General features: G+C 35.5%; 1 protein-coding gene and 1 long non-coding RNA gene across 10 annotated transcripts in view; one reads left to right on the top strand and one right to left on the bottom strand.

The window, feature by feature from the left end:
• LOC310901352 (sodium channel protein type 1 subunit alpha) overlaps positions 1-18,525 on the bottom strand; it is a 99,605-nt gene that overhangs the window by 75,741 nt on the left and 5,339 nt on the right. For 5 of the 8 annotated variants that reach the window (XM_083840714.1, XM_083840711.1, XM_083840712.1 and 2 more), the window contains exon 2: positions 15,516-15,595. The exons of 2 other annotated variants lie outside the window; for them this stretch is intronic. The gene's annotated coding sequence lies outside the window, so the exon portion shown is untranslated. Of the gene's footprint in view, positions 1-15,515; positions 15,596-16,257; positions 17,285-18,525 lie in introns of those variants that run through there. One more of the 8 variants, XM_083840715.1, reaches the window with a different exon arrangement.
• Positions 1,586-18,525, top strand: part of LOC310901395 — a 119,132-nt gene continuing 102,192 nt past the window's right edge. The window contains exons 1-4 of one of the 2 annotated variants that reach the window (XR_014585759.1): positions 1,586-2,649; positions 4,749-4,808; positions 13,163-13,253; positions 13,915-14,087. This is a non-coding gene — a long non-coding RNA (uncharacterized lncRNA). Of the gene's footprint in view, positions 2,650-4,748; positions 4,809-13,162; positions 13,797-13,914; positions 14,088-18,525 lie in introns of those variants that run through there. The other variant, XR_014585760.1, reaches the window with a different exon arrangement.

Here is an 18,525-nt window from a genome sequence, read left to right on the forward strand (position 1 = left end):
AAATAAAGAGCTTGCTTCTGCTTTCTGCTTTGGTAGTTTAATTCCATTAACTGCAACAGAGTCATTTCTATTTTAGAAAGCTGAAAAAAATTGGTTATGCAGTTCCATAGAAAGAAATAAAATATTTTAAAGGGACAAATCACAAGGCATCTGGATTACTACTCCATCAGAGCAAATACATGTAATAGTTTAGAACTACTGGAGTGCTACCAAGCTGAATGAATTCCATGTGTATTTTGTTCCTGCAGTGTACCTTGTGCAACAAATAGCTGCAGTACAGAGTGCAGAGAAGCGGCCTTTCTGCTTTTTTTCCTTTGATCAGTAAAGTGACCCCTCCTATTGAGAATCAACATCACCATTTTAATAATAATATTCTCAACCAATGTCTGAAATGTTTTCCTCCATTTATCTTAGCAAATATAATAGTGCCTTTCTTTGGTTAAAAAAAATAAATAAACAAAGCAATGTAGGCTATGCAGTACAAGTTATATAAATGTCACTCATTCCTTTTTTTCAGATGATTTACATCACTGAAAATTTCTTACAATGAATAAAAAATTATCACATCATTGTGACTTTTTTTAAAAAAAAAAACAAACTTTTTTCAGTACACACGCCTGGTCAAAGATAAAAAAAGTAAATAAATCTCACCTGTTTCCTGATTAGTTTTGAATAGTTTCCCAATAGAATTTGAGTTAACAATGTTAGTCCAATGCCATTTTGCACAAGCTCTCATCAAGTGGACATTCAGACCACCATGTCTGTCTTGTGTCTAGGCACTACTACATGTCAGTAGTCTTGAGACCTGACAGCACTCAAGCCCTACCATCCTGTGCCCTAGGAGCAGTATAACTCCACAGTTAATCTAGCCTAGTGAATATTAAATAAATTATTTGCACTAACATCTACGAATTATTGCAGCTAGTACACAAGCAACTGTACACGTTTAGAGCTGGTTTCTGTAGCTCAACTTTGTGTTGCAGTTAATGTGATGTACTCCCTCCAGGCTACACATTGCCTTGATAAGTCCCTCTGGCACACCTTCTAGACAAAGCCTGCCTGCTTCCTTTCCTACAAATGGCACCTGTGTTTCAACAGGCCTCATAAAATCCCAGCACCAGTGCTTATTCCCACACTCACTTCTGTCTTAACAGATTCATCCCAAAACACCATACTTCTGACACTGGTGTGCAGCTCACCACTCGGGAAAACAGCAGCTGAACCATGTGATTCAGAAAAAACATCATTCAAAGCAAGAGACACAGAGACTTTGCAGAAGTCATTAATACCATTATGCTTTACTCTGAAGAGAGCAAATGAGAGAAAAACAAAAATAAAAAAAGTAAAACAGTCCTCCACTGCTCTCTCTCTTAATTTCCTACTAACTCTTAGCTTAAATTTTGGGCTTTGGCCTGAGTCATTCAAGCTCTCTCTCTTGCACGCAGCTTTTCTCAAAATCGCCAGGGATAACCTTTGGTTTTATTACTCCCAACTCCTGCATCAGGAGACCACCTGGTCATTCCCATCAGCTCATTAAAATCCATCCACTAATCTGCTGTTTAGTTATCATCCCACTTACCAGAATGAGTTTTCTTGGTCATCTCCCTTTCACTAACGTGCCAATTGTAATCCTGTGATTACATCTTGATTTTTCTACTGAAGCAATACTAAATCCAAGGCTAAAGGTCAGATTTGCTTTCTGCTTGTGCAGTTTCCCTGTGGAGCAACCAGGAAGTTGGTGGTGGGGTAAGCCATCTGGTGTACCCACAGAAAGAATTACTGAAAATGAGTTAAATCTAGATGACATGAAATGGTGAGTTGACTTCCTGTGTGGATGGGTCCTGAGCATACTTAACTCACCCCATCCATCCATATCTGCCCTTGTGATATTCCATGAAGCTGGTGTTGAAGAGAGAGAGAAAGGCCTACATTCATTCCCAGAAGATGCCTAGGGATTTGCAAGAAGCCTGAATTCAGATCAATAGTCTTGGTGAGCACTATCATTCACCTAGAGACTGCCGTCTCCCATAGAAGCTGACTCATCATAATTTGTGAGGGTGTTTTGCATAGCCATGAGGCATCTTAGCCCAGGAAGCATGCATTAGAATCTGCTCGTAATAATTATAAGGTTTGGGGCACACAGAGAAGGAACTATATAGGAATTACTGTCTGTAACACATGACTCCAAATAATCACAGTTGGGTTTAAAAAACCCAGGTGAACTGGGCTTTGTGTATAAACATTCTCCAATAATTTCTCAAGATTTATTTCACTGGTTTTTTTTGTTTGTTTGTTTTAATTCTCATTTATTTCCTCCAGTGTTCAGCTTCTGTGAGATCTGAAAAGATCCTATTCTGTACTCATGATAATTTCAGTTTCATAAAGGAAAAAAAAATCTCAAAAATTACTAGCAGCCATGAAATCGCTTTTGCTATTAAATGGTTAACTACAGGCAGCATCTGCTGCCTCCGCCACACCCTTTGAACAAAGCCTTATTATGAAAAGCTTCAGACTTGCAAAGAAAGGCAGAGCCTGGGAATTAGTATTTCTGCAGAAGCAGTGGTTTGAAAACCATTGAATGAAGACTGTTAGCCACACTGACTTTTATTTAAAAACAAAGATTTCACCTTTTTTTCTTTTAAGGTGCTGGTGAGTTTCCAGTGATTTAATATTTTATATTCTAACCCTACAATAAATATTCAGGATGCTAATTTTATTTTTGAAAATATAAAAATTTAAAGAGAAATAATAATCCTGTCAGAAGCTAGAAGTGATACAATTATAGACTATGAAATCTACTGGTATTTGGATCTGGGGATTTTCTGCTATTTTTTAATCCTAAGGTTGATCAAGAAGAAAAATTAGAGAAATGTTCTTCTTTAAAATAAATCATAATGTATATGTGCAGTACAGAGGCATTAAATGTTTAGCAGCACAGAAAAATAGCATTAAATTCATTAATTTTGCAATAAGTGTACTGAGAAAACAGGCAAAATATACATTGTAGGTGACAAAAGAGTTAAAAAAAAATAAAATAAAATGAGTAAATATCACGTTATACCAAAATGTGATATAATACTCAAAGCAGAAGACGATTAATTAGAAATTTCTGGAATATAGCTAAATACTTAAAAATAGCATAAATGATACTAAATTTTGGAGCAACACACTCAGTCATTGAAATTCTGAGCCATTTCTTGTACTTCCAGAAAGACCAGATCATCTACTAAAAAGCAGGCTACACTTTCTTTATCAAATAAGTTCTTAACTGTGTGGTTAAAAATATGATTGTAGTGCATATTTAGTGATTATTTTGCAAAGAAACCCTTCTCAAATATAGGTACAGACATAGAAAAAGGAAAGATCTGCAGTTCCTATAAATACAATACAATGCACATAAATTGTGCAGTCAAATTATTTAAAAGAAACTAATGAAGTGATAAAAAATAAATTCAAAGGTTTCTATGTTGCTGTTGAATTGAAATTGATATAAGATCTGTTTCATGTTTTTCTGCTCATGTGAATAAGAGCTCAAATAAGAGCAGTGACATGGTACAGTGGAGAACATTGCACACGATGGTAGCTCTGACTAAAGCAACTACATCTCTCAAACTCAGCTTTTCTGTCGGGGGAAGTAACACACTTTAGCCATTTTAAAGGACTTGAGATTGATGATTAAAATACTTTTCAGTTTTTCTTATAATTACAAATAAACATTTGTCTTTTTAATGATTAGAAGTACTCCTGCATTTGTGATTTAAACAGCTTCTTGCTGTACTAAACTATATTTTAATGTTGTAATTGAGGTTACAGTGTTTTGGAATATATATATTTTTCTAAATAGTGATTTTTAAGTTAGCATAGTGAGTTATAATATCTTATGGTCATGCAATATCTTAAATAGTTTGAAGATAAATGAGAGGATTAGTCATTGTTCTCCTAGAACTCTTTACCCTGCTAACAGCATGAAAGCTAATTCTAGTCTGCCTAGATGAGAGAAAGCTTCAGCCACTCCCAGAGTAAGGTATTGATTTACAATACAGCCAGCTGAGAAACAATGCCGGGAGGCATTCCTCAGCATGTCATTCTTGCTGCCTGATCAATGCATTTGAAGGCAGAGCACAATTTTGTGCCAGACTCAGAGTTGAATAATGTTTCTGCTGATGTCATACATACCACCTCATTGCATGTGTATAAACTAGTGAGAAACCAAAGGTGGTTTTTGCTGTTGTTGTTTGTTTGTTTGTTTTTAAGAATTTCTCGATGTGTTTAAGATCAGGAAGAATAATGGAAATAAATGCATTACATAAAAGATAATATCCAGTTATGAAAATAAAGTCTTTGGTATATGAACAATGAACACTGTCAGAGAAGAAATGAATGCAACATGTAGGTCATGGCCCTAAAAAACAGAAGGGCATTTAAGGCTGAGGGAAACAGGTACAATCAAGAAGCTTCGAAATGATCATGTTACATTGATTGAGGCTAGGATGAATAGAGGACTTCATATACTACTATATGCATATATTAATAAGTGGAAATTACATCAAACAATCCATTTTTGAGGGAAAAGTCATTAAAAGTTTTATATAAAACAGATTTCTCTGGGTTCAGCAATTTTGAGTAAGAGCTGGTTTGTTACTCCTTTTTATCTACTTTTCCATATTTATTGCTCTTAAAATTCTCATTTTTCTCTATGATTTAAAATTGTACTACCCCCCCCCCCCCTTTTTTTTTTGAGATAACAGATGAACTCTTGATCCTATTGAAGCTGTTCTCAAAACATTCTATTGACTTCATTCATGCAGGTAAGTTTTATCACCTGATTGATATATTTAAATGGTATCTTGAAGAATAATTCTGATTTATGCTATATAAAAATGTTATTTCAATTCAAACTCTGACTTACCTTAAAGTAGATGCACATTAACCTGGAAAAATACTTCCCTTTAGTTTTCTTTTACATAATGAAATTTTACCAGCAGACATTTATATATCATAAGATGCAGTTTCTTTTTCTGAACATATTTTGATATTTCAGTGCTGTAGGACTAATGCATTAAAAATAATGGCAAGATACTTGTGTTAATAAAAGCACTATTGCAAATCATGTAAATATACATACCCATCATTTAGTAACTACTTAGTAAAATGATATAGTGTTTATAAAATCATTATCATGAAGGTCCTCTTTCTAGTACAAATTAGTTCTCAGGCTTTAAGTTGTGGGTTGGTAAAATGCTTTTTACATATGACATTACAAGCCATATGACATACAATGTCAATGGAAATAGATGTTGTGAAAGTGATTGTCAGTGTGGGAAAGCTTGAGGATGGTGGCATGGATTTAGTCTGGGGAAAGTCATAAGAAAATATATGAAAACTGCATCCAAATTTTCTCTCTCCCTTTTCCTCTTCTTATTTTTCTTGATCAAACTCTCCCCCTCACCTCCTGAATATTTTTCACCTTTCTGTCAAGTCCATGAGGAGCTTGAAATGAACATTGTCTTTAAGTAAACAGGTTCTAGGGAGTGAGCTGCAGCTGTGCGCCCTCACTCCCTGTCTACTTTCACCTTCCCAGGCAGCCAGGCTTTCTGGAAGCCAAATGCTAGGTGGGGGTAATTTGGGGCTGGTTAGGAGCAGGGCAGGGTTTTCAGGTTCTGAAGATAGGTTTTCTGCTGGGCTGGGTGGCGAGGGAGTTCTTGGGTGAGCTACAGGTTGACAGCAGAAGCTTGGAGAAAGCCAGAAAGTGGGGACAGAGTTGAATGTAGCCAAAATATTCCCAAACCAATAAAGGCCAAGATCAAAACTACCACCATTGTAAAAGACTCCATGCTTTACCAGGATTGCTTAATAATTATGTGAAAGGAGAGGAGGTAGTAATTCTTAGGCCTTTTCACTTTAACTTTTGTTGTGATAGAGCTGTTCAAACAAAATAGGCCACAGGACTGTGATATTTGGCAGAGCCGTCTACCAAGATGTCTAAAACCAATGCTGAGCCTGTACTGTGTGATAGAACTCAGCACATCACAAATTCCTATATGGAACTGTGGTGTCCAAAATGCTGAATAAATAGTGCACTGGCTGAACTGTGCTCTCTCAGCATGGTCTCTGCTACCGTCCTACTGCTCATCAGCACATTCCAAGAGTAAAAGGATAGAATACATCTCCAAGTTCAGGTATCTTTGTAATAACATAAACCTGATACTGAATTTAGTGAAACTAGAAGAGGGAGTGGGAAAAAAAGTTGCTGAATCAATACCTGCATAATCCTTGCATGTTTTAGCAACTATTAAAGGTAATACTGGTGGTTATGAGAGTGTAGAACAGGAGGTATTTTTTCAGTGAGAACACAATGGTCTGATACATAACAGATGGCCAAAGCATAAGAATGTGAATAGGTACCTTACACAGCCTGTCCCAGAAACTGAAGTAACTATGACCTATAAGAAGGGACCTCAGTGAAAATGTCGGCTATATTACAGCATCAAATCTTAATACGCCTATTTTAAAAATATGTTTAATTTTTCAACTTATTTTTCTCAGGCTACATCTGTACTATATTTTACAGAGTGCAGCCAAAGCTGCATTCTGTCACAAGCTTCTCCTGACACAACATGTATCTGTCTATACTGCCTTTTATAGGAACTCCATCTGGATTTGGGAAGCAGGTTGCTTGCAGATCTCCAAGTTTGCAGCAGCAAGTACCGTTAGGCAGATGTACCCTATTCAGCGTACAATTTTGCTTTTGTACCCTGAACAGCAGACAGCCAAGATGTAGTCATACTGAAGAATGCAGGCAGAATATATGGCTGTAGCTATTTTGGTCTCCAAGCTCCCTTCAGAAACATCCTATTCAGCAGTGTATATGAAGCCTTGCTGATGCATGTTTTAATTATTTGAGACTTCTTTACACCACCTCTGCAGGTACAAAGTGTTTTCAAATTCTAGGTGTAGTGATACGTCCTAGTCTACCAGTGCTTAACACAATAGCTTGGCACATGAGGTGAGCAACCAAACCTAAAGGCTGCCAAGGTTAGTGGTGTCTATGCTACTAGCTCTCACAATAAATCCAACTCTTACATGTTTCAGGAGTCCTTGTCTAAGTTTTGGAGCCAGACTATGCCTAAATCTTACTGTATTTTTTTCCATACATATCTGAGACAGAATCTTTCTTATACATCCACAAGGTAATAAATGTCTGAGTCTCTATTTTAAGAGAGAGTCTCTCTTTGTTTTAAGCTTAAGAGAAAGAAAGTTTCTTTGGCCTTATCAAACGAGATGTGCCCATACCCAGGGTGACTTTAGGCCATGTCATCCTCCTGTATCAATTCTCAGAAAATATAGGACCCCTTCTCAGAGGGTCTTTGCAGCCTGTTTCTTCATTATGACAAATACCTTTTTTAGATGTCAACTCTGTTGGTCAATTTTCAATTTACATCAACATAGTGCTTTTGAAGAAGGTTCCCAGTCACATTTAGCAGAAACAAATATCTGCACAAAACTTCCTCATTATTGTCTTCTTAACCTATTATTTTTCAAGATATCTTTGAAAACTCTCCTGTGATTTGGCTGATCACCTACCAAAATAATTTCACTTTAAGTGTGTTATTTCTGTCTATGACACCTAACATTTTTCATTACACTTAGATAGCATGCTGTGTTGGGCAGTAATTCACTTTCTCTCCATATTCAAGTAGTACATACAGATTTGTTTCTTAGCTTCCCTAGAAGTACCCTTACTTATAAAAGCTACACAAAAATATCCATATGTATGCAAGACAACAGGTAATGTAGGCACAAACTGAAGTAGAACAATTTCCAGGTAAGAATCTGGAATTTAAGAGGTATTAAAGTTGAAAATTGTGTACTTTGGAGAATCGATATGGTGCACTGCATTCAGTAGTATAGCCTGACAGGCAGAAAGCAGAAAGTTTTTAAGAACAAAGTCTCTGAAACTTCCAGAGGTAAAAATATGCCCTACATATCTTCAGTGCAGAATTTGAACTGAGATAACTCATCAACATCTCAAGAAAAAAAAAAAAATATATATATATATATATATATAATATATATTTTATAATCCCCTAAAGTTAATTACTGCTTTGGGAGAGCCACCTGAATTAGAATTATTATGCAGAGAAAACAGACCTGCAGACCGCTAAAGAGAAGGGTAACTTGCTTATTTTGTGGATTTCAGAAAAGTGCTAATCACAATTTTACTGCCCACAGTCATTATTTAGCCATTTTCACAATCTTTTCTCACACAAAAGAGAACAAATGGCTCATATTTCATATCAGGAATTTATCTGAATAGACAGCTAAAGGCATAAGCCATTCTTTTCCAAAGTGCTAAGCAATCAAGAATTCACACAGAAGTCAATATGAAATTCTTGTCACACTGTTTTGGACACTATTTTTCTGTCTAAGCACCTAAATATAGACTCAGACATGTAAGCTTTGACCTATCTTATGAAATTTTAGCTCTAGCTCATAGTCAATCTTTAGTCACTGGAGAGGAGAAAAAAAAAAAAGCCAAAACAGACCAGAACCAGCATTTCAGAATCCTGCTAAGCATATGACCCAGAAAAAATGTCACTGATGAGATGCCCATAGAAATCCTATGGGCAAAGAGGCCAAAGAAAAAGGGAGATAAAATCTTTATTAAAAGACATTTACTACTAGAAGACATGTACGGAAGAGAGATCGTTTTATCTGTTTTGGAACAGAGAAGTAGCTTTTAAAAATAAAAATGAATATTTATTACTCCGCTGCATTTTTTTTTAATTAATTGATCGACAAAAACATTTTTTGTCTTTTTTTTTTTTTTGGTCAAGAAACTCAGTGCTAGCTATTGACTAGGAATTAGGCAGACGGACATAAAACAGGGGGTACTGTATCACCTAATTTGCTTTTATTTTGGTAGCATGTCTGGTAATTTATTATTTCCTGCTATTGAGAAGTATGCATTTTAGTTTCTCCCAGCAGAGTCATTAAATATTACTTAGTGTTGGTTCAGGGTTAACTTGAATGTAGGCTTCGCAGATGTACAGAAACCTCTTAAGGGGAAAGAAGAGGGCATGTCTGAAGTCAATACCCATGAGCGACAGACTCACATACAGGCTGTGTAGCAGCTAGACAGGATATAACCTAGAGTCAAAATTACCAGACATACTATCTAAGAGATATGAGAATCTTCTACCAGACTGCAGACGTAGGACTTCCATAAACTGTAAGAATTCCTGGATTGGCATTAGATATAATAAGTAGAGGTTTTTAAAGAAGTCCAAAATGTGTAGGCCTTTCTAAACTGTTACTCCTTTTCAACTCATTGCAGCGATAACTAAAGCAGATGTTGCTGTTAGCAAACCAAAGGATGCTATGGTTCCTTCTAGTTTGGATGGTTGCAAAATACCACTTTCAAATAATATTTAAGAAAGAAAAGACTAAAAACATCACTTGAATAAAATATTTTTGATTGAAATTCTATTTAAAAGGTACTTAAAGTAATTAAGTTTTATTTTATTTTGGTAGCATCATTGCTCATAAATATATCAATAAAGCTGTAAACTACTGTCTACTTTATGTCCCATTTATGAAACTTCAAAGCAGGGACAGCCCTCATACCTGGTAACACAAGACTGTGTTTGTAGCGTACTTTTTTATATTTTATTTTATAGTTGGCACTTATTACAGATGGCTAGGCTATGGACATCTTCCACTGTACACTCCTAAAATTTTGCTTTTGTATTAGACTCAGAGACTGGCAGAGGTGGGAAGCCACCTCTGGAGATTGGCCACTCCAACCCACCCTGGGCCATGTGCATGCTCAGGGCCATGTGCAATCAAGCTTTGAGTATTTCCATCAATGGAGCCTCTCCACCTGGACAACTTTGTCCAGTGACTGGAACAAACATATCTCCGTTTTCCTCATTTTTTAAAGAAGGATAACTGTCTCACAGTGTATGAGATTTATCTGTAACTGTTCAGAAACTCTTTGACATGAAAAACCCTTTGAATTGCCAGATAGAATTAGTTACAGTGTAATTTTGAAAAATTAGTGGTCCTTTGAAGTATATAAGATGATTAAGTTTGCTACTCTACCAGGAATAGTATGGAAACCCAACACTACTAATGCAAATCATTTGTTTGTTTTCATTATCTTTACCAGACTTAGAAACCTTATTTTTTTCTTTCAAAACATGCTTTTGTAATATAATAAAATTATTTCAGAAAATTTTCTTACACTTTTCTAGCCCAAACATAAATTCTGTTTCTGTACAGTTCTACAACTAGTTTTATACTTGTCCATCAAAAAGCAGACAACACAACATCCTGAAGTAACATCTGGCAAGCCTTCCCCATCTAGGTGTGTCAGCAAACACAGTTTTACAAAGCTCCCCAGTACCAGAAAATAGTACCAGGAGCTGAAGTGTACTCTTTTCCATCATGTTTTATGTATATTGAGTATAGCTTTCTTTTTCTCACACCCTGTGTAAGTCTTACTGATCACTTGTTAAACAAAATCAATTTATTTTGCCACTAAACAGAAATGTATTTGTAATGATTTGTGTACACTTTTTCATGTTAGTTTTCAGAATTAATAAAAAGAAATAAAACAGGTGTGGGTTTGATTTAGTCCAGCTAGGCATCTGATTTCACCAGATACTTTCTAAATTGGTCTTGCGTTTCTTGTAAGTATTGATTAACAATCTTCCAGACTTCAATTAAATTTTTAAAATAAGTATTAAGCAATCTATGTGAAGATGTGTCCCTCTATAACTGTCATAGAAAAAAAAAAAAAAAGAAGCTATACAGTTCAAATTAACTTTTTTCTAAGTATAAAGTTCCTAAAGGACACTCAAGATAATATTGTTTTGATTCCTTTTCAATAGTTAATTCAAAAGTTAAAATATTGTATCTCTACCTGATTACCATGTTATTCCAGTTTGTGAATTTATTTAGCCTATTTTAAAGTCATACTCTAAATAAATATTTTACACAATAAAATCTTATTACCTCTTCCTAAGTAAATATATAGATATTTTAATATACATATTTATAAAAACAGATTTTTTTTTTCCTCTGTAGCTTAGGAGCCAATGCATTAATCAATGGAAAGAAATACTCCTGGATCCTGGGACCCAAGCACCTCTTGTTAAATACAACTGACCCTGGCACAGATTTCACTCATTTTAGTTAGTAGTTTCCCAAATAATTTCAGGACATAACTCAAGAGTTAGCTCACATGAGAAGGCATTCCCTGTAGACAGGGTGCATATGGTCACTAGGTTTTTAAGGACAAGACACTTTGAAGAAACAGAATATCTCATGTCACTTTGTCTTGGCATAGACGGAGCCAAAATATCTAATAAAATTAGACGATTTTCCTTGAAGTGCAGCTATCATTGATAATTCAGAGTAGTAGATCTGTAAGAATTTCTGTTTTGAGACAATATGAAGTCCTGAAAACATGGTAAAGGGTCATCCTTTCTGATCTATCTCCCCTAATGTTTCTAAAGAGAAAATATGTTGAGCTGAAAATATTATTACTTGGAGGTGAAATTTCCAGATAACATCTGGATCACATAGTTAATCTTTAAGAATATATTTATTTATTTTAATTGAGGATAACTTATTTTTTCCGTTTAGTATCAGTGGCTTATGTACTTTAAGATCCTAAATTAAATCCTAATTAAGATATCTTTTAGGATGTCTGTTTTTGAAGTATTTTTTGTATTTTTCTGGAAGGGTGTTGTTCCTTGGGTATCTACTTCTTTGTAGACTCACAGAAAAATAAGGTCAGAAACAATTATCAGAGGCCATCTACTACACCTCCCTGTCCAAAGCAGGATCACTAAACCTATTTCCCAGTATATGTTTCATCTATCCTCTTCCTACAGACCTTCATGACAGATTTCAGAGCTTTCCCTGACACTCTCTTAGAACCGTTCGCCATCCTCACTATTAGAAAGTTCCTCCCAGTATCTCATCTGGATGAGTCTATTTCTGCAGTCTCTTTCTTGTACTACCTGCTAAGGACACAGAGAACAAAAGTGATCTCCAGTATTCAGCTTCTAACCATCCACTTGCCTCTTCCGTTCCATTTTCATTTCTAGACCTACTCAAGAAATCCTTCCCAAGCTTCCATAAGAGCCCTGTTGAGGCATTCTTTAAAGAAGCACCTCACATCTTCCTCAGAAAGATCTCAGTCATGATTTCCTATTGGCAAGTAAATCTGATAATAATTTGAAACAAAACAGTCAGATACTTTAAAACATAAAAGAAAATGAAAGACCTCTGAAGGAAACACTATCAAAGACTAAGTAGAAAATGGAGTCCAGGGAGGGATGAGAGGATGGAAGAGTTGCAGGCCAATACATCTGGAACACCATCAAGTCACTGGCTTAAAATGCGCTTAAATAACCAAACATTTGAAAGCTTCCTTCAGATCCATTACTTCAGTTATAAAGTAGTATAGTTGCTGCTTAGCTTTGTCATCTTTGACCAAAACCACTATTAAAAAAGCCTATTAGAGTCCCACAAGCCTCTAGATTTATTCCTATTTTTTTTCTTGCTGACCTTGACAGGATTTGTTTGTTGTTGTTGTTTATCATGATGATCTTCAGTGTTATGAATTGTATTACGAAGTAATTTTTAAAAAGAAAATTCTGTAAGGAAATTAGAGAATCTGTTTAAGGAGTAGAAGTAAGATGAAGGAGATTGATCCACATGCTAACAAGGTATTGAAATAAATTATCAAGATAGATGGAATGAGATGGGGAAAAGCACAAACTGATCTGGATGTTTTTGAGACCAAAAATGGAGGGGTCATGTCCTCTTTTTCTCAGAGACTTGTAAAAAAATGGGGAAACAAGCAAAAAAGGAGGATAGAGACGCTTTAAAATAGAACACTGGAAAGACAGAAATGCACTGCTGAGACAGAAAGCAATAAAAACTTATGTATAGAAAAAGCAATATAATCAGAATTTCCAAGCACAGAGGAAGGAGACAGAAAGCTTCCGGGGCTGATAAATGCAAACAATAAGTAAAATGGGATCTGAGTCAGAAATGTGGTATTTCAAGTGATATTTAATATGGCAGGGTGCTACCCAGAATTTTGGTAATAGGCTCAAAATAAAATCAATTTTTTTTTTTTCAGAGCTAAATAGCACATTAGAAGACTGAAAGGGGCCCTGGAATGACACACAATGGTGGAAATGGGAGAGAGAGAAAAGGTGACACAAAAATCTGTAAGAGACAGGAGACGTGAAAACACTGAACACCCATGTATTCATTAAGTCATTACTGTAATTCTTTAAATAAATATTACTAATTGAATAAAAATGATCAATATATTTTACAGAAATTGGACTAACCTGGCTACAGAACAGACTACATTTTCTCAGTCTAAATTTGAAATTTAACTAATTACATCACCTATACCAAATTTTCAAATGTTTTCATAAAACTTTTGGAAGTTTTCATTGATAGAAATCCATTGAGAATAAACCTACAACTAGAGAAAATGGAAGTGACATACCAGAACTATTCACCTCTGGGAAAAACATTTGAAGATTTTGCATGATACTGCCAATCTCCCTACAGTAATCAGCTCACTCAGAAACATCATCTGTAGCTTTTAATGGGTAAAAGTTACCCAAAGGTTCTTTTTTCCATTTTAAAATAGTCCACCTTTATGATTTTTCCCTTTGAGCAACTTGATCTCTTAAGTGTTCTGAAATATTCTGCTAAAAAAAAGTCTAATGGTATTCCTTATCTAATATGTCTTACTGATGGCATCATATTTTTTCTCAGTTTACAAGTGTGGATATATATTGTTCAATTTTTAATACATCTGCCAGCAAAGGAAATTTGGTTTGTCTTTTGCTGTGTTTCTTCTGGCATCAACAGAAAGTCTACAGGCCAAATACAGCTCTCTCTTACTCTTGTGGAATCCTACTGACTCCGATATATATCAGCTGTCTTCAGTGGAGAAACTGAAGGATATGCTTCTGCAATTGCAAGAGAATCAACAAATCTATTCATAATATTTTGCCCAAAAGACCCAGCATGTTTTCCTGCAGGTGAGTTGGTACTGGATTTGAGAAAATGAATAAAATGAAAGAAAACATATATATCTAGAGGAGTATCGAACACAGTTCTAACTACATACACAAAATTAGACCAAGCCTGTGCCACTTTTCAAAAAATATTTGCAAGGAAGTACCCACTTCTTCCTAGTACTGCCAGACAATTTCTCATAACCAAGAGCAGAGCAATCTTCACAATTTAATCTTAGTTCTTCGATTTAAATTAGCCAAAAGGATCCAAAAAATACCATTTAAGGGAAAAAATCCAGTATCAAGCTTTTTGGCTTTTCTACCTGAACGCATTTTCTTCTCTTAGTAACATACAAAACTCCTAGAATAGGAGCCCAAATGTTGAAAAGAGGACAGGCTGTGGTGTGATACAGATAGTAGCAGTGATATCACCTTTAAAAGTAAACAATCACCTGTCCTTTAAAGTCCTTGGCATTGGGATAATGCATTGAGGAGAAGGGTCATATCCACTGACATTCTAAAGGTTTTCTAATTCAAGGCCACCTTGATTTTAAAATGCAATAATCAGTCATTTGTTTTAGCTTCCCAACTCTCGACATTTACAACTCCAGAAACTTCAAAGCAAGTTAAGGTTCCAATATAACAATTTAAATATAGATTTCAATGATCCATAGTAAAGTACTCTTACCATTGATATAAAGTAGTGTTGCTAACAGCTTTTAGGATATATGATTCTATTATATACATCTACATCATTTTCCTGAAAGTCTTTATAGTCATGCTTCATATATATATATTTTTTTTCTAAAATGATACTATGCAAATTACTGTTGTTTACCTAAAATTTCCCTAGAATTGTTTAGATTATATGATTCCTTATACAATAAAAACTTGACCCTTCCCCTCCCCCCCCCATCATGTTTACTTCCTTTTAAATAATGAAAACTATCTGTGACTCTACTTGACTAACTGAGGACAATCAGATTAAGGCTGACTTTCTCTAACTTGTTTTCTTGTGTCATATTTCAGCAAATATTCAAGATCACACAAATTAGGCTCAAGAGAATAAACTAACAGGGTATCAGTCTTGACAACAATCATCCTGTTATTGCTTCACATTAATTCTCAGAGTCATTTTTAGCACAGTTTTAGTCTTTTTTTCCATTGTACTTTATATTAAAAGAAGGGTCAAGCTTGAAAAACATAGAAAAAGCAGGTGCGTTTCAAGAATGCAGTACTAACATCAGGCAATACAACTCAAGAGTTCAACATCATAACTACAAAATAAGCATTTCTGTGATAAGTAAGATTGGATAGATTTTTAACAGTAACAGCAAAACACAAATCCATTTTCAAATGCTGCAGAATGAGCAACCACTACTTTTTCAAAGAGGGGATGCAGCAGCCAGCCCAATCCAAAACGAATTCAGTGGGAGTGTGTTAAGCACATACCTCAGACAAGCAGCAGAGAAGAAATCCATTTTAGAAAAGACGCTGAAAGAGCTTGATGTCCACCTGGCAAATTTCTTGTGCTGTTTGAAAAAGCAAGACGGTTCAGATTATGAACCGAGTTATATCTATAGCATTACAACCAGTCCTGATCTGTATGTAAATAAAAACAAGGTTTTCTATCGAAGTACCTAATCAGAAATGCTGGAGGAAGAGGTAGATGCAGAAAGAAGGGGGAAAAAGAGAGGAGGGAGCCCCTTCCACCTTCAATAAACCCCAACCATTTGGATAAAGCATTTAGCCTTAAAGAAGAGCTTCTTCATGGGAAGGAAAGCTGTACACTCCTGCAAAGCTAAGGTCAGCCCTTTGTATGTTTTCCATGTGAAGGAACAACATAACCTCTGTTACTTCTAAACAGTTTAGGGGAAAAATCTTGAATAATAAAAATCAAAAAATAAACAGGCAAAAAACCACAAACAAATAAAAAGGCAAGAATCCAAATATATAAGTCCAGTGAAATCCATCTCGTAACAAAATATTGTAGTGCTAAACACACCTAACTGCAGCTTTAAAAACATTTTTAAAACCACCAAACTGGATTTTCTCCTTACTTATATGCTTAGCATTAACTACAAAGCAAACATTCAAATATGATATTAAAAAAAACAACTTGGGGGGGGACACCCCATATGGACAGCTAATGTAAGTGAACTGAGGTCTCGGATTTAATGTCCTGCTGGCTTACCTGATAAAACATGAATTTCAAATGTATTATGAGGAAAAAGAAAAATAAAACCCCAAGAGATAGCAATGATGAAATTCTCTCTAATAAACGTGTTCAGATTCCCAGTTTCAAAAGATTACCAAGTATTCACAAATTGCTGCATTGCATTCGCATTGGGAAGAGGAAAAAAAAAAAAAAAAGCACTCTGCAGTATCCTCTCTGCTTCATCCTCAGCTTCCTGTTCTGAGGCTCTGAGGCTCACTCTGTGGTACCTAATACAAATCAGCAAATAGCAGGCCAGGAAAAAAAAAAAAAAAAAAAAGAAAAAAAAAAAGAAAGAAAGAAAAAGGGGGATGGGGGAGAATGGAGAGAGACCGTGAGGGGATACAGACATCACCTTGAAGGACAGCCCCATCTACTGGCAAAAGCTGTGAATCGGCTGTTACCAGCAGCTTTTTAAGTGGCTGGCTAACAAAATCTACAGTTCCGTGTTCCTTCAGCAAGGGGGCAAGGGTTGTGCTGAGAAGTAGATTTCCCCATCCAGTGTTAAACAAGTAAAAATTCTTACTATTTTTCATTTCTTTTCCGTTAATTATTTGCATCTGAAATGTGAGATGGAAATTGGGTACAGGTATTCCATTATGAAAGCACCAGAAACCTTTCCAGACCAGCCTCTGCCACTGCTAAGTGCTACTTATCCTTGTCTTGTTCTACACTTCTCCACACAGTAGCAGAGGTAGATTCAACATGTTCAGTCATGGTTTCAAGCCAATAAATAAATAAATAAATAAAAAGGAAAAAGGATCTTTTGGTAGTCATATGATATTTCTATCTATTACAGACTGCATTGCCAGTCTCGCAGCCTGGTACATGACTGCCATGTCAGTGTCAGATCTATACATTACAGTGTTTTCAGATGGCAGCTGGGCAGCCAGATCTGGAATCTAAAAAAAAAGGGCTTCTTTTTAAAATTCAGACTGCTAAACAACAGTAAATGCTAATACAGCAAACTGCAGCTGTGCTGGGTCAGCCTCAGTTTTGAGCTAAATCAGACAGCATTATACATTTCTAGCTTTTCTTCCTTGACAAAAAAAAAAAGGCTGTCTTCTGTGATATAACAGATACTTACAGATATTATAACATAACCTGCAGTTCAGTGATCCAGGCAGATATTGTGAATTTGATCCCCTAGATTCAGTTTCAGTATTGGTCTGATTTGTTCATTTTTAATATTTGTTTATCATGAAGTTTTGATTGCTTAAATTTTGCCTGAATCTAAATTATGTAAATTTCTCCAACTCCCAGTGGTGGCTTGACACATTTGGCCCTTCACCACAAACACTTGGAGTCTCTTAGTATAATACCTAATTTACAAGTATTTATCAATAGAAATGTTGTTCTAACAAGAACAATGAAGTCTAATCTCAAAAATTTTAAATATTTTCTGTGCAAATATTACAGTGATTAAATGAACATGGCAAGCAACCTCAAGACACTAAATATTTAGTTAAAACACACCATCATATGTCCAATCACTAACACTCAGATACTGAAAAAAAAAAAGGTATATAGCCTACATCTCCAACGGCAGGTTTAATAAAAATATTATTGTTTCTGAAAAGGTTAATATCAATAGAAAAAAAAATGTGGTGGTGTGGTGGGAGATATTTTTGCATTTTTTTTAAAGCATGCTTTGAAAAGTTGTCACCTTTCATATGTTCTCTGCACAGAAAAAGTCCAAGCTGTAAACAACCATGCAGCTTGTATCCTTTAAATGTGTCTGACCACTGATCTAGAATCATAGAATCATAGAATATCCTGAGTTGGAAAGGACCCTTAAGGATCATCAAGTCCAACTCTTGATACCGCACAGGTCTACCCAAAAGTTCAGACCATGTTCAGACCATCTAGAAAGACTTTACATGCTTTCCAGCACTGCTATCATGATCACCAGTTTTGAATTTAGCTTTCATGCTGGCACTACTGGTAGGCTGCTAAATAGGACAGGCAGGTCCCCACTACCTATATGTAATTCCATCCTATGACCCTAAGGTAGCAAGAGCCATAAACATTTATCTTATTATTATTATCAGCCAACAGGCTCTTGAGTTCTTAGTTGGGTATAATTATAAAAGCTGTGTTTTATATATATATATTTTTTTCATATCCTTGCAAAGTTCTTCAGGGTCACAAAGACAGGTGACAAATTACTTGCAGATGACAAATTACTTGGTAGTGATAGTAGCACCTCTGACTCAAAATGATCCTTAAAATTTGAAATACTAGAGA

This window comes from Anser anser (genome assembly GCF_964211835.1).
Source record: "Anser anser genome assembly, chromosome: 6".
Lineage (NCBI taxonomy): Eukaryota > Metazoa > Chordata > Aves > Anseriformes > Anatidae > Anser > Anser anser.